The sequence below is a fragment of the Poecilia formosa genome, unplaced genomic scaffold, assembly GCF_000485575.1.
Source record: "Poecilia formosa unplaced genomic scaffold, Poecilia_formosa-5.1.2 Scaffold432, whole genome shotgun sequence".
Lineage (NCBI taxonomy): Eukaryota > Metazoa > Chordata > Actinopteri > Cyprinodontiformes > Poeciliidae > Poecilia > Poecilia formosa.
The window spans coordinates 308,251-331,590 of NW_006800371.1; the positions used below are offsets into that span (position 1 = coordinate 308,251).

The 23,340-nt window shown below is 38.3% G+C and overlaps 1 long non-coding RNA gene across 2 annotated transcripts; it reads right to left on the bottom strand.

Annotated features, from left to right (window-relative positions):
- Nucleotides 1-2,885: 2,885 nt before the first annotated feature.
- Nucleotides 2,886-21,407, bottom strand: LOC107833716 (uncharacterized). Of its 2 annotated transcripts, XR_001659476.1 has the most exons (4): nt 21,153-21,407; nt 11,805-11,862; nt 10,442-10,584; nt 2,886-3,403 (listed from the first exon to the last, which is right to left on the bottom strand). It is a non-coding gene; the product is annotated as an uncharacterized LOC107833716 (long non-coding RNA). The 2 variants fall into 2 exon arrangements; XR_001659475.1 differs by lacking the exon at nt 21,153-21,407 and having other exon boundaries at nt 11,805-12,439.
- Nucleotides 21,408-23,340: the final 1,933 nt, after the last annotated feature.

Sequence of the window (23,340 nt, forward strand, 5' to 3'; positions counted from 1 at the left end):
TTAAGACATCAGGGTTGCTGTATTTCTAACTGTGTGTTAGTGGATGTGTTTATGCTGCATGGAGGGAGAGAGAGGGGGGGGGTTGTTAAGCTTTCCAGAAAAAGTCAGTTGATGTGACCTACATATTCATTATCTTGCACCATTTTTTTTTCCCACATCGACACATGTAGAAAATCACTCACAGGACAAGAACAGTGACCGGTGTCAGGCAGCAGAGATGAAGGCTACTTTACTTCAGCAGCACTGTTTTCTTTGTCTGCACTCAACCGCGTCTTTTCCAGAGATGGCATACCGCTCCTCACACATACATGTGGACATAAATAAATGTGTAATCAACCCTTTGGCTTGCAATTTACACGATGAAGATATTAAAAGAAACAACTTCAATGGTGACATCAGGCCACATGAAATATATCTGTGAATGCCTCACAACACAAGTAATATGAAGGAATTCAAAGCAGTTGTAATTTCATTTTAATACTGATTTGTACTGATACTGTCACCGAGTTAGACACATTTCAACTTGGTATAAATTTTGTACTTGGTGGCACTTGATTGGTTTTAAGTTCTCCTCTTGGATACAACAAGTATTTTTTTAACAGGATCAGGTGTGAAAAAACAACTCATTCAGGTCAAGTTTGGAGGTGGGCTTCATGTGAACTCATACATTCAGATTTAGATTTAACATAATGTTAAATCTGATATGTTTCTTCTAGCTGGACGTGATCTTTGGAGTAATGCAGCCAGAGTCCTGTCGTCTCGGTTTAAGGGAAATAATTGTAGCTCAACATAGTCTTTCTTTTTTCTGATGAAAAGCTTAAAACCAATTAAAATTCTTTAGTTACATGTTCAGTCACCAATTTCTACGATACGCTGTTTGGAGACAAAATAATGTTAACAAAATAATGTTAAGCTTAACATTATTTGTATAGTAAGAACAAATACATATTTTAATTACGCTATTTTAGTGAACATAAATAATTGTGGTTATTAATTAATTATTAATATGTTATAACAGCAATCTAATTCTGACCCTTGAAGGCTTCTGTCCTGCAACATATGTCTATTCTTCATATGTATGAAGACTGCTGGACTTCTGCCCTCGAGAAATCAAGCTTGAGACTTTCTTTGTATTTCAGTGGAAACTTTATGTGGCACCTAAGTGGATAAACTTCAAAATAAAAATCATCAGAAAAAAAAAACTGAACATTTTAGTAGTTACATATTACCACTAGATGACGTTAAAGCAGTACACGTTTGAATATATGCAGGATTTTTTTTTTGTTTTTTCACAATCTACACATGTTCCAGCTTGCGGCACTTTTAGATGTGGCCACAATTTGTCTGGAAGAATCTGTGAATGTCAAGTATAAAATCAACTGTGGACGACCCTTGAACCTGACTCTTTGACTTTACCCAGAGATAATGTGTGACACCAGGACTGTGAGTGATTGGGATGATGTCTGCTTACAAAGGATGAGGAAGAGTGGGGGAGGGTCGCAGACGAGCAGGAGACGGGCGAGGCGGGGCTAATTTTCATATTCATATCCCTGCATATCAAATGAACCAAGGATGCAAAACAACATTTCATCAGTTTTGAAGTACAAGGTAATCACTTTCCAGAAAATATATGTTAGATGTAGTTTTAGTGAGAAGTGACATATTCTAAGGCCCGTCGATCTGAATCTGCCTTCAACTGTAGCAGCTTGTTGTATGTTACTAATATATGAAAACATCTGAGTCGGATTTTAATGACTGGCAAAGTAGATTCATTTTGTGGCTTTCCAAAAGGTAAACAATCCTTACTTTACCAGACAAATAAAAAAGTGATAAAAAAAATGTATCTTTATTATTAGGCCAGAGCAGCTAAGCGCCGAGAAGCCTTATTGAAATTGTGCTGTTTATTAATAATTATTCTTATTTCTATATTGATTATTATCTTAAATATCCTGTTCTATTCAATATTTGCAAAAGTTGTAACTGTCTGCCATGTGCTTTGGGAATGGACCAAAATGCAGATAGAACAATGGCAGCCTTCTGTTGATGGTGAGATGGCCTATTTAAAGGTGACACATCATGCAAAAGCCACTTTTTTTAGCCACTTTGAGTGTCTGTAAGTGTGAAATTTTTAGATTTATTCTCTCCCGGTGATTAATAGATATCTTTATATTCTGTTTGGGTTATATCTTTCAGCCTGTTCATTTTTCTCTATTGCCCAACGTTTTCTTGTCTATGACGTCACTGCATTGGCTGTGGAACTGCTCAACAAGGTCATGACTTTTGGCTAATTAGCTTTGTGAATCTGCCATCTTTTGTCCTCACGGTGATTTTGTAGTCAAAGTTCAGCTATGCTGAGGTTGTAAGTCGACAAGACAAAGTGTTCGGTTCTCGTGTGTAGCACAGGATTCCTTACATCAGAGACTCTTCAAAGTGTCTGATTAAATTTTATGTCTCTCGGATGTGTACCTACATCAGTGGGGAAAGTTTGTTTGCTCGGAGCACATAAGCACTAAACTACGCTCCATACTGTAGGTAGTTGGTGTGGCTGTAGATGGAGTAAATACAGTATTAACACCATTGCCATGCATTCATTTGAATGCGTGGTTCTGCAGGTTCGTCATCTTCGTTCCCCTGCTCTGGGTCAGACTTTGGCTCCAACATCTAAGGTTGGATGAACAAGTCTTCCATTGTTGACATATTTAATAAACTTGGGAATTAAACGTTTTTTCTGGCGGTAGATAATTGTTGACCTGTGACCTGGAAGGGAGCGGGGGTGTGAAAAGTCTCATTCACAAGAGTGTGACACGAGATTCACAAGGGGAGCAGAACACCAGAACAGAGAGCGATCATGACAGGAACTTCAGAGAGACAGCAAGGACTTTATTTTAAATGTATCTTCAAATTTTTCTTATGAAACAATTGTAGAACCCAGTTAGCTTTCTTACACAGCTACACTGTTAAAAAAAGGCTGAAACACAGAAGATTAGATTCACCTGCTGGAGTTGGAGAACAGTAATTCATGAAAAAGACTGAAATACATGGCACCATGTATTACAATAAACAATAAACAATAATGTCCAAGAACAACAGCTAAACAATCCATGTCTTTAACACAACTAACTTTTCCCAAGTGTGAGTTATAGAGTTTATGTGAGTTCAAGAATGAGGAAGTGTGGTCTGAAGACTCCAGTGTGTTGGAAGCTGTTTCTTTTTTATATGGCCAAAGCAAGTTTAATGAGATGGGAGGCTAATCTGTATCAGCCTCCTACCAGACCAGAGAACGAGTTCAGGCTGGGATTTCATACTCCTAGCTGGGCAATTAGCTGCCATCCACAAACCTCCAGGTTGCTTGATAAGGTTGAGGAAATCCAGGTTCTTCATAGTTGAACCGAGTTCATCCAACCTGGCAACAGACAAATGGGACTTGTAAGGTTTTATAAATAAAGTTAATAACAAATCCTAACTTGAATTGAAGCATGGCAATGTGTACCTTATCAGTCAATATAAATCCAAATTAATCCCCACTTCTAAATCAATACATTTCATACTTAGACGGTTGAAAACATCCGCTGATCGTCCAGTTTATAGGTTTTACATCAACATAGTTTGTCAAATTATACATTAGAAACACTTTAGAGTAAAAAATTATGAATTGTTTGAATTGTTGGGTTACTATTCTGTTTAAATTGACATCGATTAGTAATCTGATCATTCAATTATCTTTCTGTGCTAATACTCAAGAAACCACTCATTTCCGACAAGCAGGAGAAAACAAGAACTTTAAACTAATAAGACTTAAAATATAATCCTTGATAAAAAAAAAACTGTTTCATGACAAAGAGCACTTTTTATAGGGGCTTGTTAGCGAACACGTAATTAGTTCTCTTGAGTCCAGTTTATGATTTAGCAACTACATGACAAACAACAGTCTTGCAATTGTGCTTAAATCGACAGAGAAAACGTTAGTCATGGAACAACACAGGAAAATGAATTTAATAATTCACTGGCAGGGCATTGATATTTAAAGACAGCGTTTAAGATTTCGGTAAACAAAAACTTCCACACCATCAAGCCTTGTAATCATCTGTGGTTTTTGATTCACCATTTTGATTTCCCAACCATGACATGATCCCTTTGTCTTGCTTTGTTTAGAGAAAGAAAACGGTTTAACACACAATTGCAACACAACAGGAGACATCTGCAGACATTTCTTAGCTCTCCGAGTTCTCTCCGTTTAACCATTTCAGATCAGTAACCAGGAGGCATCCTCTCCACATCACCTCCCTTTCACTCTTTCTCCACTGCTGTTTTCTGCTTTTTTGTCTTTTTTTTTCCACAGTTATTCCCCCGCCTCGTCCTCTCCTCCCTCTCCCTCTGCAGAAAAGCCATCCCCAGGACAACTATTAATCAGAGGCAGAAATGATAGATGTTTTGCTCACCAGCACTGCCATCTATTTTGCCTAAGCACAAACAGTTGATGTGCTCTGCATATTTATTTCAGCGGGGGAAAAAAAAGAAAAAAAAGAGGAGTGACTCAAAGGAACACACATATTTGCACGCTGACAAATGCACTCACACAAACACACATATTCTTGTCTTCTGTAAACAACCTCTGCCAAAGTGATGCAGAATCAAGACTTAACAGATTCAGCTCTCATGAGTATCTGCTATTATAGTGTGTCATGGCACCTTGCAGCTTCTTCTGCAGGCTGATGATCGAGCTCCACGGTGAACACTGGTCACTGCCGGCATAAGACCTCTTAAAAAGACTGTAACTAGAAGCAGGCATGACTCACAGAACGGCAAAACCAGTATATAAATAGTGCAAACCAGACTTGAGCCTCCAATGAATCATTCAGTCTGAAGTGTTTTGCAAGTTGACCTGTTCTAACTTTTTCTTTTGGTGAAAAAAAAAGAAAGAAAATCATTCAGCTGACAGCCAAAATGAAAAAACCAGAAACAACCACCCAGAAAGGTAAAAGCGATTCTCAGGGGAACATTTATTTAAAATCGTTCCCTGACAATAAACCGTTTCACAGGGGCAACAAAGTAAAACTCAGTTTCTTAGATTTCAAGGTTGTTATTTTAGTATTCCTTGGTTTTTTACTAGACAACAGACTCTGCTGGCCAGAGATTTATGGCACATAGACTCATGATAATGAGTGATCATAATTTGGAGCTTTAATCGTGATTTTAGGGAGCCGTGATTGTGGAACACAAAATATCAATTTTAAAGAACTTGAACATAATGTAGTTTTACTCTAATGCACACAGGTTAATAAAAACTAGACAAACGTTTTCAAAGATATTCAATGTTTGATAAAATGCCCTCTGCCAAGTTTGGAGGAAAAAAAAATACTTTTTTTTCTAGCCATCAAATCCTGTGCTGATAAGAGCTTCTGGAGCTGCTTAAAGACTTCAAAATAAATACATAAAATAATTTTAATCCTTTGCCGTGACTGGCACTGTTTCCTATTGCTCTCTACTTAAACTAAACATTTGTTTGCGTACAGAAACATTTTTAAACATTTCTTGTGGGAGGCAAAGGTGATTTTAGCCCATCTTATATCAAAGTTGGCGCGCAAATATCTAATTAAAAATTACCCAGTGTATGTGGATAAAAAAATGTGTTCTTTTCTCATGACTTGTATTTATTTATCCATTTTCATTGGATGTACTGAAAATAATTGTGGAAGACCCCCTAAACTGGACCGTACAAACTCTTACACTGCCATCCACTGCCAGGTTAAGTTGTCCCTACAAGCTAAAGTTAATAAATGACTGGTGGTTTTAAAACCACAAGTTTTTTGTTTAAAAAAAAAAAAGTCAAAAAAACTTCATGCCATCTACTGAGTTGTATTTCTCAAATCAGATGTAAATGTCAAAGTCAAGTTTTCTTCCTGAAAAATCTGAAACCAGATGAACAGAAGTGATGCCAAGTTAAATTTAAGCCTTCAAAACATTATCAAACATGTGATTACACAAAATGAATTTTATCTACATTTTGTTTCCGCTTGATACAACCTCCCAGAAATTATATAACTTTAACTATTATTTCATGGAGACCTAAGCTTAGTTTTGCTGTCATTCAGTGTTTATTGCTGTCTTCTGCTCCTCTTATTTAGAAACTACTCAGTCATCCAGATTAAATGGAAACGCTGGAACTAAATCACAAAATAGACAGAATCAATTTTCTGTGATATTCTGCTACTCAGAATTATCTTATTATTTATTTGTTATAAGTTTGCCTACGGCACCAAATGGACCTGAGCAAGCTTTGATCAGGACAATGATCCCAAACGCACTGTGAAACTGGTTTTGAAATTAATAAACCATGCAGATCTTTAGTGGCTGATTACTAATGTAGAAAACACGGAATATAGAAAATGTGCTGAATATGCTGAAGAGCTAAACCAGGTGCCTTGAAACTGGATGGTTTAAAAAAGGCTCCATCAGTTCTGCTAAGAAGAAGTGTGTGATTTCTCCTCAAATTGGCAAGAAGCGTTTTTTAGGTATTACTGGGACGGTACGTGTAGAGTTGAGTTTTAAACCTTGTGCACCCAAAGACTTTTTCAAAAATAAAACAAAGGTGAATTAAAATTAATTGAGAAAGAAAAAAAAAAAAAACTTTTGAAAATTACACATACTGGCTTGCAGGGAACTGCTTGTTATGCCAAAAGTGCTTCATGTTTTTAAAATATTCAGATTGGATTCTGTGTTTCGATGGTGAAAGAAACATGAAATAACACTGTTGTTTGCTCTTTTCTTTCTTTTTTTTTTTTAGATTCATAGCTGGGCTGCATTTGGAAAAACATTAGGGTTAGAGATAAAATGACATACTTCCATTGGCGAGGTTACAGTAATAAATCCATGTATTGGTCAGTGTTAATGGTGATGTTAAAAATCAGCTTCCATTAGGAAACATTAGTCCACAATGGACCGATTCTACTGTCGTATCTACAACACAGGCTCTTTTCCTACATACAAAAGACCAGACGGCTCGTAAAATACGATTCCCCGTTCACTTCTTTCAGCTTTAAATCGAATGCACATATATCATTTAATGGAGTTAAATAATATACTCCAAACCGTATGCAAAATGGAAAGGAAAACAGAATGAAGCATACGGTGCAGAAACATTTCCATGCTACTTTCTTTAAAACCCAGTTTCTAAATACAACCTCTGTATATATTAAGATAACATAACAACCAGAAAACAGACATTAAAATATTCACGTTGACTACTTACTGCTTATATTACAACTGATGCCAAGTAAACAAAGAACACAATGAATTATGGGTGAGCTGTAATAAATATTAAAAGTTAAATAGCACATTTAACAGCTCCATCAAATCCTTTTTTTTTTTTAACTTGGAGAGAAAATGGCACCAAAACAAGTCTGGGCACCAAAGGCCGATCAACAAAACTCAGAAAGCAGGTATGGAGGGAATTACAGATAATCTTTTTCTAGAACCTCTAAGCATGTGGAAGAAGTTACTTTAATCAGAGACACATTTTGCATTGATCCACATATAAGTATCTGATGGGTGATATTAAAAGAAAAAGCTTGTGGCTTGGGCTTGTGATACACCAGTGACTTTTTCTTAATGATGAAGCTCGGTATTTTTATAGGTTTTGTTAGAGAGGAAAAATAAAGCTTAACTAACTCTGGAGATTTATACACAGGGCATAAAAGATTTTCATTGTTTGCAGATGCACAGAGAGGTAAAAAAAAAAAAAAAACCCTGAGTGAGGTACAAGCTTAACTCTTAAAAACACCCTGACCAAAGTAAAACATGGTGGTGGCAGAATGATGCAATGGGATCTAAAATCTTTATTAACTGGGTGAAAGGTTTTTCAAGGGACACTCATTTCCTGTTTTTCAGTATAGTCTCAGCAACAACATCAGGATATTTGGCACAGTTTTTTTTATTTTTATTTTTTTCAATTTTAATTATTGGGAATGTTCTGGTCTGGTTTTGAGTAAAGGTCCCTAGAAGGTTGTCCCATTTGTGTTTCCTTTACTTGTGACTGCTTGTGTTTCATAATGAGGATAGTACACTGAAAAATGTTTAAAGTGTTTGTGATATTTATCACATTAATGGTAATAAACAGAACTAAAACGTTTTATTGGCACTTATGCCAATAAACGTTAGACAACTTAGATATTTTAACGACTGTGTGACCTTTCACCTTCTGTACCTTCTAAAACTTATTGCTTATTGTACTGCATTGAAAAATTATCACAAAATATCATAGAGGTATTAAATGATTGAATGATGCATATCTTGACATTGCTATAATGATTTGTGACATATCTTGCTGCCCTAATGGATCTTTGTAAGACGTTCAAAATTTCTGGAGTTTTCTAAATAATTCTGATTTTAAATCTTGTCTACAACTTCCTTCCTGACCATTTCTGTTGTTCTCCTCAATTTTCATGCTGCTGCTTGTTCACACAAATTAACTCAACATTTTTTAAAGTTTTTAGTTGTAAAAGATTTCTTTAAAAAAAATATGAATAATTTTCCTTCCATTTCTTTGTTACTTTGAGTTGGTTTCACAAAATCCCAACAGAGCGAAGAGACATGCGTACATGAATATATTTGTAGGACTTGTAGTGTAATGACCACCGAGATCATAGAGTAGAATAGAATAGAATAGAATAGAATAGAATAGAATAGAATAGAATAGAATAGAATAGAAATAACCTTCTTTATCTCTCAGTGGGGAAACTCATTGTACCAGCAGCAAAGAACGAGGAAAAATGGAAGCATGTAGAGTCATACAAAGTAAAAGATAAAGCAAAATTAAAATTAAGAGTCTTCATAGATGTAAAATTGAAAACATCATGTAAAGCATCAGAAAAAGACCCTCTAAGTAGTTATTAAAAATAACATCCTCAGATTCAAAGAAACGTGCAACTGAATGTGATAAAATTCTCGATTCTCTATGTTTACTTGCAGGAAGCTTATTTTTGCTTAATTTGAATCACACTGTTTGAACCTTGGAGTTGTGCGTTACGTTTCAGGCTGGCATAAGTAGAGGCATCGAACCGCTTGTGTTTCTATAAGAAAGTCCAATCTCAACTAAAAGATATATTCACTGATGAACGGTCAAGGCAACGATTCCTTTCTGCTTGCCTTACTGTGTGGCTTGCTTCATAAGGAACTGCCTGCTTGGGAATTAATTAAATAGGCAGTTTTACACGCATCCACAAAGAATATGACACGCAGTACGAGTCGAGTAGCATCAGTTTTCTGGGCTGGGGGTTGGGTGAAGCAGGAGAACAGCAGGATGGCAACCTGGTAAGGTCAAGGGAGAATGTGAAGGAGAATGGATAAAACACTGAAAAGATTATTACAAGAGAGTCTACCTCTGAAAATCCGATGTTCCAGTTCCAATGTGGAATCACTAAAAAGCTCTGCTTTGTTCTTATCTACGTTGCTGTTTATATACAGACTGTATAAAATGTGGAGAACTCAGTAAAGTACTATCTCATTATCAAGGCTTTTGATATTTAAAAAATGAAATGTACATAAATGTAATTTTATACACAGTGATTGTGTGGAGTTGTTTCCAGCAGTCAGTACTTTACCTGCAATAATAGAAAATGGTTCTTACTGGAGGGCTGAGCTTATAGTTAGTCAAGGTTGGGCTTGACCAAAAGAGGACTTCTGCCTCCTTAAACAACTTTGATACAAAAAAAAATATATTAATTCACGCCAACGCGTCAACTTTTTCACAATAATGTCATCGTACAGATATTAATGAGCACACTAATTGGGGGGTCAACTGGAAAGTAAAACGTGTGCAAAGCAGATTGTGTTCAACAAGTTGCATGACGATTCCAACTCAACAGAAATAAATGTTAGAAAAATGGTAATCCCAAAATGACCTTATGGTTTAGAAAACCTGACCAGTTTGCTTTTTCTTTTTTTTTTACTTTTTCAGAATGTATACTAACACAAAAAATTGTGTACAAATTGTATTGCGATTTAATAATTTTTTTTGTTTGGGTAGATGGTTGCATTTAAGATGTGCAATGTGTGATGATGGTTTGTTTTGTTTTTTTCTGTAAAATCCAGACCTAATATTTCCAGGTTTAGTTGTCAACATTTTAACCAAAGCTTGTTCAAAGGTAAAAGACATGCCTCAGTTTCCTTTAATCTATTTTAAGCTACTACGATGAGGTTTCCACCCTGGCATCAGCCACTCCATGACTGCCTTGGGATCCCATTCATAAACACGATCGGAGACAAGTGGCAGCCTTGTTCGTTTTGGTTAATGTTGCTCCGGCTCTTTTGTTGGAAAAGTCGACCAACAACTTTGGTTGTTGGTCGATGGAAGCTTCCATTACTGCTTCCATCAAGCAGTAATGGAAGCTTGATGGCTTCCATTACTGCAGCCTTGGTTGCTGCTATGACCGACAAAAACTACCTTCAGGTCACAGCTCCTGAAAGCTGTTTCAGAAAAGGCCCTGAACGTGGTCACAGTTTCCCAACCTCCAGAAGAAGATCAGAGAAACTCTCTGAGAGACTTGAGGTCTCCAGACTGATGGCCAGACATTCCCAGTTGAAGCTCTGAGTTCAAAGAATAAAATATACCAGTACATTAGAAAATCGTGAAAAGTGTGACAATGGACGCTACTTCAACATTACACAATGCGTTTTGCTTTCATTTTCCCAGAATACATCCGTAGAGGTGTGTTCTAGCCAGTGCTAACTTTACATAGCCCAGTGATCTGGTATCTGACTAAACATTTGGTAAACAACTCACTAATTCACTTTACTATTTTATGCTTTAGGTTACCTTATCATACGCCCAATGTGGGATAAACAGTTGTGTCTCATTTTAGGACAGAGGTCTGGGCCCATCGTCACCTTTAATGACCATGATCTAATTTGCATGACTGAAAATCTTCTTAAAAAAATGGTCATGCGGCACAGACGACAAGACTAAACTGGACATCGTGGAAAAGCTTGAACTGAGGCAGCAGAATGGAGCGCATCAATTATGAGGACACAAACCTCCACTAGACTCCGGAGCTCTGCTCAGGATGCCCAGATTTGTCCAACTAGATACATCAGAAATAATTGCCCAGCTCTCCTGCATTCTCTGGCGACACTGAATGAAGATGAGGAGACATGACGTGATACAATAAGACAACAGTCACTTCCCCGCCTTCACAGGTCAGTGCTCGAACCTGAAGGGACCAAGGGTAATTGTTTACTATGTTTTTTCTGACAAAGACTATTTCTTTTTGTCCAAATCAAGAACTCAGTTTGGTCATGTGAAAAGGAAAGCTGATCCATCTACACATCAGGTTCTGTTTCCTGGAGACTAAACTCTTTATAGTACTTGTAGCAGTAACAAAAGTGTGCAAAAGTTTAGAAGGCACGGGCACCTGCCTGCGTGATGCCAGTCACTTGGCTGCAAACAAGACACTGATAGCAGACACAGTGAGCCTGTTAGCAGTCTGCAGCGGTTCAAACTGTCAAATGTGTCAAAATGTCACAAAACTTACAGGAAAGTTTAGGAGAGCAGAACCAGAAAAAGCTCGTTTATGTGACACTCGCACAACAAAAGTGTTTTCCGAAGAAAATAGATTGGAGTGTCTGTGCATTTCATAAACCTCGCTTCTTTCATACTACATGAAAAAGAAGAGAAAAAAAAAAGGATTTTCGTGGCCTTTGTTTTAATATGATGCGGCAGAGTTAGGTTAACAACAGCTGACTGAAGGGAGTTAAACACAGAGGAGCGGGAGAGACGTTGTATGAAGGGCTGAAATGGAGTGAATCACCTTTACGGGCTCCTGCCTCGGCGCTCTCGGGTGATTGAACAGATCAGCCAGGTTCAGCCTGACAAGAGGAAAAGAGATGTGATGACAGGAGAAAAGGCAGGAAGAGAGATTTATCAGTGTATGGAGATATTATCCTCCTACTGTACGTTCCCAAAGAGGTAAATCACAGTGTGAGCCCCCGCAGGGTGAAAGGTGGAGTTTAATGACAGCGTCACAGTAAAGCCTCCACCAACCTAATGTCATCTGTTTTCATAGACGGGAAGAGAAGAAGGTCAGAGGCTGATTCTGGCTATGTGACTGAAGGTTGCCTTATATCTATTGAAAAAGTTGCCAGCACCTCTGTTTGCAGAGAGATAAAAAAAAAAAAAACGCTGATCTGTAATTTGTGTTTTTTCATGAGTGCTTTGAATAAACATAAAATCAATTTACAGACAGTTGCTTTGAAATGGGTTCAAGCACAGATGAGATGTTTTTGAAGCATTTGAAACCTGAGCGGGTCCAAGCAAACCAAACTTAGCTACTGCTTAGAGCCTCCAAGCCAGTAGAGGGCTCCAAAGAGACCCTGACTTCTCACATAGAACTAGATTTCAACAAGTTCATGAAGAATGAGGCAGCTATTAAATTTGCTCAGAGAGTTTGAGCTTCTAATTTAAGGTTATTATTAAATGAGCTAAACAATGTAGAACAAAAAGAAAAAGAAAAAGAAATGGTCATGTTATAATTTAGTGTCACCAGTTTGATCATTTCTGCCACATATTCTGCAGATACAGTTTAGCAAATAACTGGCAACTCATGGTGGTTTTTCTAGAACAAGAGTCAAATCCTGCTGAAGGCAAATTTCATCACATTAAAGCCAAAAAAAATTTGAAAGCTCAAGTATTTACAAGATTGCATTTTTCATTGAGACGGTACTATATAAATATACTGAACTGCAACTTAAATTATTAGATGTAGAGACTAAAAACCTTTATTTAAAGATGTTCTATATTTATTTATTAATATACTTATTAAAAATGTGCATTTGTACTTTCCTACTGTTTTTTGTTATGCAGAAAGCTGATAAAAATGTGAAGAATGTTAATTTTCATCCAACATTTAAGATTTGTGTGAAATTATTAGACTTTATCTTCATTTTTTTGTTGATAGTGGAGAACAAAGCTGTTATAAATGTCGCTTAGTTGTAACATCTCCCTCTTTGTCCTGCATGTGAGTATTTTTGTGCCACCTTGAACATCTTAACTTCAGCTCTGTACGCATTTATCTGTTGTGATGTGATTCCCCAAATTACTATCTGTGCAGACAAGTAATTGAATCATTATACCTAAAAAAGTGGCCGTATAGAGTATTGGGACAGAAAATGTTTAAACACTCCAAAATGCATAAAACACTCATAGATGTTGCATAAGCCCAGGATTTCCTTCAGTGAATTATAAGCCTGGCGGGCCACCAGGCTTTACTTGTGCCCCCACAAGGCATTGCTTATTTATTTAATTTTTTTTTCATGTTTGCATTTTTTTAAGACTTTCTAGTCAATATTCAAGCTTTAATCTTCCAATAACACATAATTATCAATTGATATTCTCAAATTTCCTGTCAACTTTAAACATGTTTTAACTCAAAAACATGACTGAATGAATGACTGCCTTAGTGCTCCAACCACCGGGCTTGGAAAGTTTTCTGGAGGAAACCCTGATAAGCCTGCTTTATTGGAATCTCATATCACTTGCTAAAGATTAAGACTAGTGCACAATTTTGTGCCTGACGTCCTGAAGTGGATCAATTTAGAAACCCACTTGTGTTTGAGAAAAGAAAACTGTACTCAAATATGCAAGTCCACGACATGTCGCTGAAGTGTCTGGTAACATGCCGCAGATATGAATAATAACCAGGAGATGCGGACGTGAACATTTGTACGCATGTGGTCAGACTGTGTGGTAGCATAGCAACCAAAACACCAAGTCCTTTTCTTCTCTGTCTGCAGGAAACATACGAGGAAGCTTTGTTCGTGATCCAAACCAGCTCCACAACATGATGACAGTCATACATCAGTTCATACGTGACACATGTTGGCTGGAGCTGCGTGCTCGCTTCCTCTCCAAGAGCATCAGTGACATACTAGTCCAGGGAGTAAATTTGCCCTCTTTGTTTTGTTTTGAGGGGCTTTAATTTTGCTGCTGTTGGAAAAATTACCCATAATTGCAGCCTGCAAACGCTTATCCCCCTCTTTCTCCTCTCCAACTACTCTCTAGTGTACACTAGCAGCACACACACACTCACAAACACAGAGAGTAAAATGGTTGCTGCTGAAGGGTAAAGCCACATTTTCTCACCGTCACACTTGGACACGTTGCAACACAGACACACGCACATGTTTGCATGCAGACGCACACTCTCTCTTCACATGTCCACCCTGAGGTTGATAATGAGACTGGGGCAACATGATTTATGTTTCCTCGTGCAATCTAATTGATTTGATTAATCACATTCTTTCCTGGCTAATTAAATTACCACAAGAGATTACAGAATATTTAGCTACAAACACGCCCAACAGCCGCGCTGTTTGTTTTAAACTGAGTTGCATTATGTTTTTCTGAAAAGCTCCAATCAGTGAATTTCACTGCTACTAAATCATTACGATGTGCATTACAAAATGTAATCACAAGATTTCTGCAAAAACATTTGTCCCAGAAGAAGAACTATAGTCCGTATGTCTGGATTATGAAATTTCACAATTTTCTCATTGAAATACACAATGTGCATTTTTGTAGTGTTGCATATTTTATTTTATTTTTCCATCTGACACATGTAAACAAGCATTTTTCAGTTTTTAGATTTATGATCGAGTGTAACATTTTTTGCTTTTTACGTCATGATCTGGTGTAAATATGAGATTTAATTTGGTTTTCAATCCCCCTAAACTTCTGCTTCTGAAATATGGGTGAACTTGGTGGTGTATATATATATATATATATATATATAATGTTTGACACCATGAAACACATTTTTGTGATTGAGAAACAGAAATTTGAAATGGTTTTATGTATTTGGTTAAAATAGTTTCCAACCAACCTGGCCTTATGTGAAGTAAATAAATAAATAAAAATAAATTAAGTTACATTTCTATAGGCACCATTTAAAACCAGACATGTAGAATCATAACTTAAGTAGAACCAGACTGGCGATGTGAAGTGGACAAAAACATCTCCCAACTGATAGAAATTCAGGACCTGACCAGAAACAAGATCCCTGACATCTATCTGTACGGAAAACGTCGTAAGGTCAATTTCAAAGCTTTGGGATGCCGGTGAAACAAAGTACGAGACATAATCCTCAAAGGGAGAAAAATTAAAAACATAAACCTTACCAGGAGAGACCACGCTACCAAAATCACTTCAAGGGCGGCTTTTCAATGAGACACAAAAGAACCCAAAGCAACATTTGACCTTGTCTGAAGGCCACGCTTCCTTCAGATGAGGCCAGTGGTCATGATTTACCAATAAGAAAGAAACACAGAAACAGGGTCTGTGGGAAGAAAAACCACTATGGACATGGAAGAAACTAAAGACCTGCTACTACACAATTGTCAAAAATATTCTGATGACTAGTTTGACAATAACTGGAACTACTTTTGAGGCGTTTGTCTCTTTACATCTGCAGTAAAATGTACATTTCGTAAGAAGAACGTCAGGCCCTTCAGTGGTGGTGATAATCCGATGTTCTGATACTGCGTTGCTGCTTCAGGAACTGAACAAACTGATTTAATTGGTGGAACCTGAAATTTGTTTTTGACTAGTCCACTGAGAAACAATACATATTTGTGAAACGATTTTTTTTTAAAATAGCTTGTTTGTTTTCATACACATTCAATTTTCTACAATTTAGAGCCAAACTGATTTGAATCTAAAACATTTTTGAGCAGAGTTAAAATCTATGCATGTATTTTTGGGAAGACAACCATCCATCCATTTTCTGGACACCCTTGTCCCTCAGTGGGGTCGGGAGGGGTGCTGGTGCCTATCTCCAGCTAACGTTCCGGGCGAGAGGCGGGGTACATCCTGGACAGGTCGCCAGTCTGTCGCAGGGCAACACAGACACACAACCATGCGCACACACACCTAGGGGCAATTTAGACAGACCAATTAACCTAACAGTCATGTTTTTTGGACTGTGGGAGGAAACTGGAGTACCCGGAGAAAACCCACGCATGCACAGGGAGAACATGCAAACTCCATGCAGAAAGACCGGGGCCGGGAATCGAACCCAGAACCTTCTTGCTGCACGGCAACAGCTCTACCAACTGCGCCACTGTGCAGCCGGGAAGACAACCATTTGTGCATTATAAACTCATGTTCATAATGTTTTTGACTTGGTAATATTGTAGTAGACTGGCGTCTTTGTTGTAGTGGCATAGATATGGTTTTGATGAATAATGATCTCCTAAATCAAAGATCATGTGCAGAATGTTCAGAGAATATCTCATTTCTTTTTAACTTAATGACAAAGATGCCAATCGTCAGCCTTACCTCTCAGTGCACTGAGCCATTTGAAGCCATCAGCCACCAGAAAGGTGGTGACTTGAATGTAGAAAAATGAAAATAAATTCAGTGGGAGCAGGAGGAGGACAGAACAAAAAGAAAGAGCTGGGAAAAGAAAAAAAGGAAACTACAATGAATCAGGACTTGTGAAGTTTAGAGCTTCAGCAGTGGGACCTTATAAATTGGGTGAAAGATGGTAAAGATAGAGCGCCTAAACAGAGAGCTGTGGATTGGGGAAGATTGAAAGGGAGAGCAAAGCCAAACAGAAGACAGATTGAGCTGCACACAGTGGAGAGGAGCAACAGTAGGAAGGGAAGAGAGACCAGAGAGGGGCGCAGGAAGGAGAGAGAAAGAAAAACAGAAGGGAAAGAAAAATCTAACGAGAGAGGTCATGGAATGGTTACGAAACCAGCGCTGACCTAATCTGGCGTGTTTATGACCATTTTTTTCCCCCTCTGGAGTTGAAATACGGACTGGAATTAGACTGGACGGTATCCTAGGATGTGTTCAAAGCAATTGGAAAACATTGATGAGAGCATTTGGTATTTAGGACAGATATGGGACTGCGGAGGACCAAGACATTCAACAAGTGACAAGCCTGGATCACTGATGTCTGCTAATCATTGAAAGTGTCATTAAACTCAGGACAGACTACTAAAAAAAACTCCTTGGGTAACTCCCCATCTGAAAGCCATGGATTGTATTGAATTACAGAACCACAGGACATAGTTATGTTTGTAGTAACACTGGCCTTCAACTTTAATCATTACCTCAGCAGCAGAATAAGGAACCTCTTCTCTGTGAACACAGCAAACAGAAACCGCTGCTCAACGAAAAACGGCATCCCAAGCAAGATGGTCCTGTTGGTTCTTGGAACCAACCGAGCCACACACGGTTTATCTTTAATAAGCACCCCCACTGAAAGCTCATATTGCTGACAACCGTAATTTTTTTCTTCTTTACTGACTAGAGTTTATGGAGCAGAACGCAAGAACTTTTTATGGACAGGATGACTTGTTTGAGCAAACAAATTAAATGCTTTATTGGCTTCATTTCTTGTTTCAGATCTGGCATGACTTTTGTCACTCTAGCTGTCTAATTTGCTCAACTTTAAAGTTTGTGTCACCAAATGACTTGCTGGATGGGAGGCAGGAATTGGACTAAGCGTGACTTGAAGTCTTTTGGCTGTCGTTGAGCCACTGAGAAAACGTCAGCCGGTTCTTCTTTGGTGGTCTTTGAGTTGCGCTATCAAATGTCTAAAGATCCGGATTCAGAACCTTGAGACGCTGCTCCAAACTGAGGACGCCTCCTTCGCTTTTGTTTCAGGATTCATCCATTTGAGGTGGACATGCAGTTCCTTAGGGGTTTCCTCTTCTCCCATCATACCGGCACGAAATCTCATTCAACATGTGTCAAGACTCACTTCAAACTTCTCCAAGACAGCAATACTTCAATTTTACATTGTCCACAATGTCAGCAATATCCATGACTACATATGCAGAACGAGCTTTTCCAGTGAAGAGCACACTAATTTCAAGGACACTGACAGGGCTGGGCAGCTCTACCAAAGAGGATTAAGTAATGCTCAGTGTCCTCACCTTCTTCTTCAGGGCTGCATCCAGCCTGGGTATTTCACCAGAGTTGAATGCTGTGGCACACTGTGTTCCTTTACTGACTCGGATCTTGTGAAATAAGAGCTTCTGGAGTTGGTCCTTCTGATGGAGCAAATGGACCAAAGTGACTGCAGCCTGCACTTAAAAAGTAAAGTTTAAATAATTTTCGCACTATTTGTAGTTATTCTCTTAATGTACATCACTTTGGTCAACCGTCTGTTTATTTTGCATCTACTTTATAAAAAAAAAATCGGATTGGATTGCTATAACCCAGTAACATGACTGTGTATGTTTTGAGTGTTTTGAGTGTAAAAACCCATTAAGCAAATACCATTTATGAGTTTGGCCATGTAAAATTAAACTGAATAAACCAATTTCATTAAATGAATATACACACTTTTAATCACTTAAGCTTACTTGCTGTCACTGCTCTTGCTCACACCACTTTCAAAGCAGATGATAACTGCAGACTTATGCCAAGGATTTAATTTTATTTTAAAAAGAAACGTGTCACTGTTCTCCAACGCCACGAGTGTTAATATTAGGTTTGTTTTTCGCCCACCCTTATTCTGAAACATCAATAATTATACAATTACTAAAGACTTAAACATTGTAAATCTGAAGGAGCTCTCTATAGCTATAAGTTAATATGTTTTATTTTGACCGTCTGCTATTCAAGTTGGACAATAAGAGCCAATATTCTGACAGCATGTGGTATCAAAACTTAAACATGAGACGGCTACAATTTCATGCATTGTGGTTTATGCAGTGTATAACTTAAAAAATGGGATTGTCTTATATGTGTTGGTCTTGGTCATAACCACACATATAAGACCATTTTTATGCTCTAGTTTGTCACCGAACACCTACATTCAGAGAAATAATCCAAATCAAGAATTTGGATTATTCCATAGCTGACCATCTTGCTATGGTCAGCGAAACTTGCTTTACAGGTTTACTGTACCCTGGATCTCCTTGCCTTTGGTATGAATTTCACTTACTGCTATCATCACTTTTAAATTTCCTTTTTAATTAATTTATCAGGTCTCGCAAGGTCAACACACAATAAAAATCTATTTTTATTTTAGGTGATTTCAAAGGAGCCACCCAATCCGTCACTTTGGCCAAAAGCCACAGGTTGCAGACCCGCTCCAGGATCGGTTCTCCAGAGTGCTATCACTGCTGCTGCTAATGAAGACACAACAAGGGAGTTAAAGAAAATGCTCCTGATATGTAACGCATGTTTTTACCATGACTGCAAAGTCAACGTAACATGTTAAGCAGGTTATCGTAACAGTGGCACATTTTGGAGAGGAACCAAATGTTCTCTGTTCGTGTGTCATCCCAACCTCTCATCACGTTGTGACTACATCAGCTGAGTGATCATACCAGGCCGGCGAAATATAAGAGCTGCAGTTCATTAACAAACTCGCCGGCAGGTTTTTTTTTTTTCTGTTTTCACATGTGTGAGAGGAGAAAAGGAAAAGAGTTTTGTTTGCATGTCCATCACGTGTGTGTGGCATTGCAGAGGGAGAGAGGTTCTTGTGCGAACCGGGCTGAGTGCGTGCAGCAGTTTCTGGGAGACGGTTAAGAGTCTCAGCATGTCCACAGACAGTCGGAGGGGGAAAGCTGTAAACAGTTGTTATACTTCCCTCTGTTCTCGATCGACCAAAACTGACTCCACACAACAGCACCAAAAGCACAGATTTGAGGGACTGCTCTAGGTCTGCTTAATGAAGACAAAACAGGTTGATTCTATCTGAAAATGAAGCACACGTTAACTGGAACCCCTGGGTAAGATGTCAGAATGAATTGATCTTTTATTGTCGCGACGTAATTTTATACTTGAAAGGTGTAAAAACAAGATTTGATTTGAATACATTTCTTTTTGGTTGATCGGATCCTGTTAGCAAGCAGTTGTAGAAAACAATCACACAGTTATCTGTACCCCTAACAATTATTTTAAAACAAATGTAACTAATGCAGTTTTGCATACACGCTTTTTCAGGTTAAATTACCAGGAGCACCAAGTAAAACATCAATTCAGGGTTTCTGCTCTTCTGGAGTTACACACATGACATGACAGAGGTCTATAACTTTGAAGCCACCAGCCCATGTACAGTAAGTTTGTTGACCATGAAATGACTGAGGCAGTGGCTCCTGAAGCCATCAGGATTACGTGTCACATGGAGATTATGAGCTGGTTTCTGCAGTCTCACAACATCCTGGAGGATATTTCCAGAACGCCGGGCTCTCCATGGTTTGTTCACGAACTGGAAATGATGAAAAGATGCCGCCAGCGTAGTTACAGTAAGCAGAAGAGAGGATGGAGAGCCGTCTTGCTCTCCATCCTCTCCAGCCTAGCTTAGCTAGCTAGCCTAGCTTGCTAGCTAGCTTGCTAGAACATTAGCAATCAAAGCATCTTCCTAACCAATGCTCCGTTGTCTATTAAAAAGGACGAATTGGAGTTACTTAAAACAAACGACAGGATATTGAACCGCTGTGTGGTTATCATGATGGAATCATGGATTCACTCACTCATTCCTGCAGCTCAGTTAGCTGTATGGAGCTAACTGAGCTCCATACAGCTTCCTGAGCTTCCTATTGTACCGTTCCGACTACAACAGGAACGCTAACCTCAGTAGCATTCCGCTTGATCTGTCCTGTTTGATGTAAAGATTCTGTAAAAACATCTTAACTTTGGGTGCCAACAGATCTGTCCGTTTCTGTGGATGTGTGGATGTTCAAATCCATTCTTGCCCTCCAAATAGCAGAACAGAAAAAAAAAAAAACTCACATCATAAACCCTCCAAGGAGGGGATGCTGAATTCTGTACAGTTTGATTAAAATGTTTTCACCATAATAAAATGTGCAGACTCTTCACAAAAAAAAAACAAAAAAAAAACAACTGCTTTAAATTCCTGTGCTCTGTTTACTGCAGGGAAAAGGCCAACTAACTACCATCAGGTTTTCTGTCTTCTCCCTTTCAGGGCCTCTTCAACCCCCACGCCTTGTTCTTACACACAAATGCACCAGATCGCTCTCTGTCTGACACACACACCGAAGCACTGACGTTCGCTGTGCAGTCTGTGCGTTTCGGCGCACACGCACCCACCTAACAAAGACACACGAGAGCACACAGAATTGTCTACACACACACACGCGCACACACACACACAAACACACATGAACATTCCTACCCGCTCGGCTGAGACGGTATGTGAAGAAACCACAGGCAGGGAGAGGTGGAGAAGCCCGGGCCTCCACTCCTGCTGATTACTGCAGGAGAGAAAAGAGGAGCGGGGAGGCTGCTGCCAGCTCCTCACACAACAGCTTTAACACAAAATACATATACTTTGCAAGAAATGCGAAAGTTGCACATGCACACAAAGAAGAAATTATGCATTTATCTCCTCTAAGCTGCAATAAAAAAAGGGAGGACACTAAAAACAATATCAATCAGTGACGCACCCTGACTTTGTCCAGGAGTAAGCGTGCATAGGCATGTTATACAAAATCTTTTTATTTATGTAACTCGTAGTACAACATGCATTAATACTTTAACACCTACTCCTCTTCTCCATTACCCATCTGCGCTCTTTACCTTCTGTGATAAAGAAGCCTCAGAAACTCAGTTGCTCCTCCACGTTTGTCTTGTCAGACACCACAGAGTAACTTACTCACACACTGTAGTTGTTATTCCATGAGTGACACTGACGGTAGCAATTAGAAAAAATAAAAAGAGAGACGTAAACCTCATTTGATGTCATTCTGTGTCTATTCATTACGTTTAATCCTTTGTTCATAATAGAGTTAAAAGGATCCTTCTGTCTTTTTTTCTTTTAAGTTTGACGTCTGTAGAGTTATGGCCCAACAGTTCCTTTCCTTCAGTTCACAGATTTCCAAAGGAGTTCAAAATTCCTCAGGTTCAATAAATAGAAACATATGACAGTAATGTAAAGCTTGTGGCTTTGTCCATTTTAACAATAGTAAAACTGACTCCAAAGTCAAAAATGCAACAGTTTCATGTAAATGCTATTCATAAACCTTCACACAGCCTTTTTTTTTGCACTTTATTTCAGTTCTCTAAAGGTGGTACAGTTGTTGCTTTATGGCATCTTACCAAAAGTCTTCCATCTGAAACATGAAAAACAGAATATGATGAAGCTAAACGGGTAGTGAAACTGATGCAAAAATAAATTCATTATGAAAACATGCAGAGTTTTGATTGGCAAATTGGGAATTCATATTTCATGCTTGTTTTCCAATTAACACACAGTTTGGTGCATCCATTGTTGGAAACAGTCAGGAGAAATTTTGAGATCCTCCGTGTCGACACTTCTGAGACATTACGGATGAAACGAGGCTTGCATTTTCATTAAGGAATAAAACTTGTCCTCAGATAGTTAAAAATTTGTGATGATCTCCATACCTACTCATATAAAGTAAAAAATAAAAAAAATACTGTCAATGTTTATCGACAGGAATTAGTTGCCTCATGTTCTACATTTATTGCAGAAATTTAAATTAGCTGTGTTCATGAGTTAGATGAAAAACTAAATCAGAACAGGTTTTTGTGTCAACTTTTACTTTACATTAATGCTTTACGGATTTATTATATTTGTATTGAATACAGCTACTATCAATCTTAAAGAACGTGGATGAAATATCGCCAGAGGCTGAATCTGGCGCCCTGCATTTCCTCTCATTTGAGATTAATTTTCCTGCACATAGTACTAAATAAATAAATTCAAACAGTTCAAGTGAGCAGCATCTCTCACTGCATGAGTCTTGCACTGACTTAAGGCTGGTGAAGCTGAACGCCAGGCGTCGGCTCGGTGTGTTGTTTTCCACCACTGGCCTAAAGTGTACTTCAAACTGGTTACAGATGGCAGGCCAACAAGTTCTTCAAGATAATAGCAGACTTCGATTAAAATGAGCCTTTAAAGACCAATTGTTGTTCGTGTAAAGGTGTAAAACAAATGTCATTCGGATTAAACTTTATGAAATCTCTAGTTCTGGAGCTGCTTGGCAGAAATAAGCAGTGAAACTGACCTCGGTGTGATTCGTAATTAGCTCAAACCGTTTCTGATTCTCCAACCTGAGACAACTCTGAGTAACACTTCTGCAATGTAAAGGCATTCCCGTTCCTTTAACGGTTTTCACATTTCACATTGCAACCCAAATTTTCAAATTCTTTAACAAAAACCTTCTAATACACGGCCTTTTTTTGGGTCACCCCTGTATCTTTCCTCGCAGTAACAGTCTCAAGTTGTGTCTTCGTTTGCTTTACACATAAAATTCAACTACAGACGAATGTTTTTGCCAATTCTTTACAAAACAGGTCCAGCTTAGTCTGGCTGATTAGAGAATGTTTGGACAGCAATT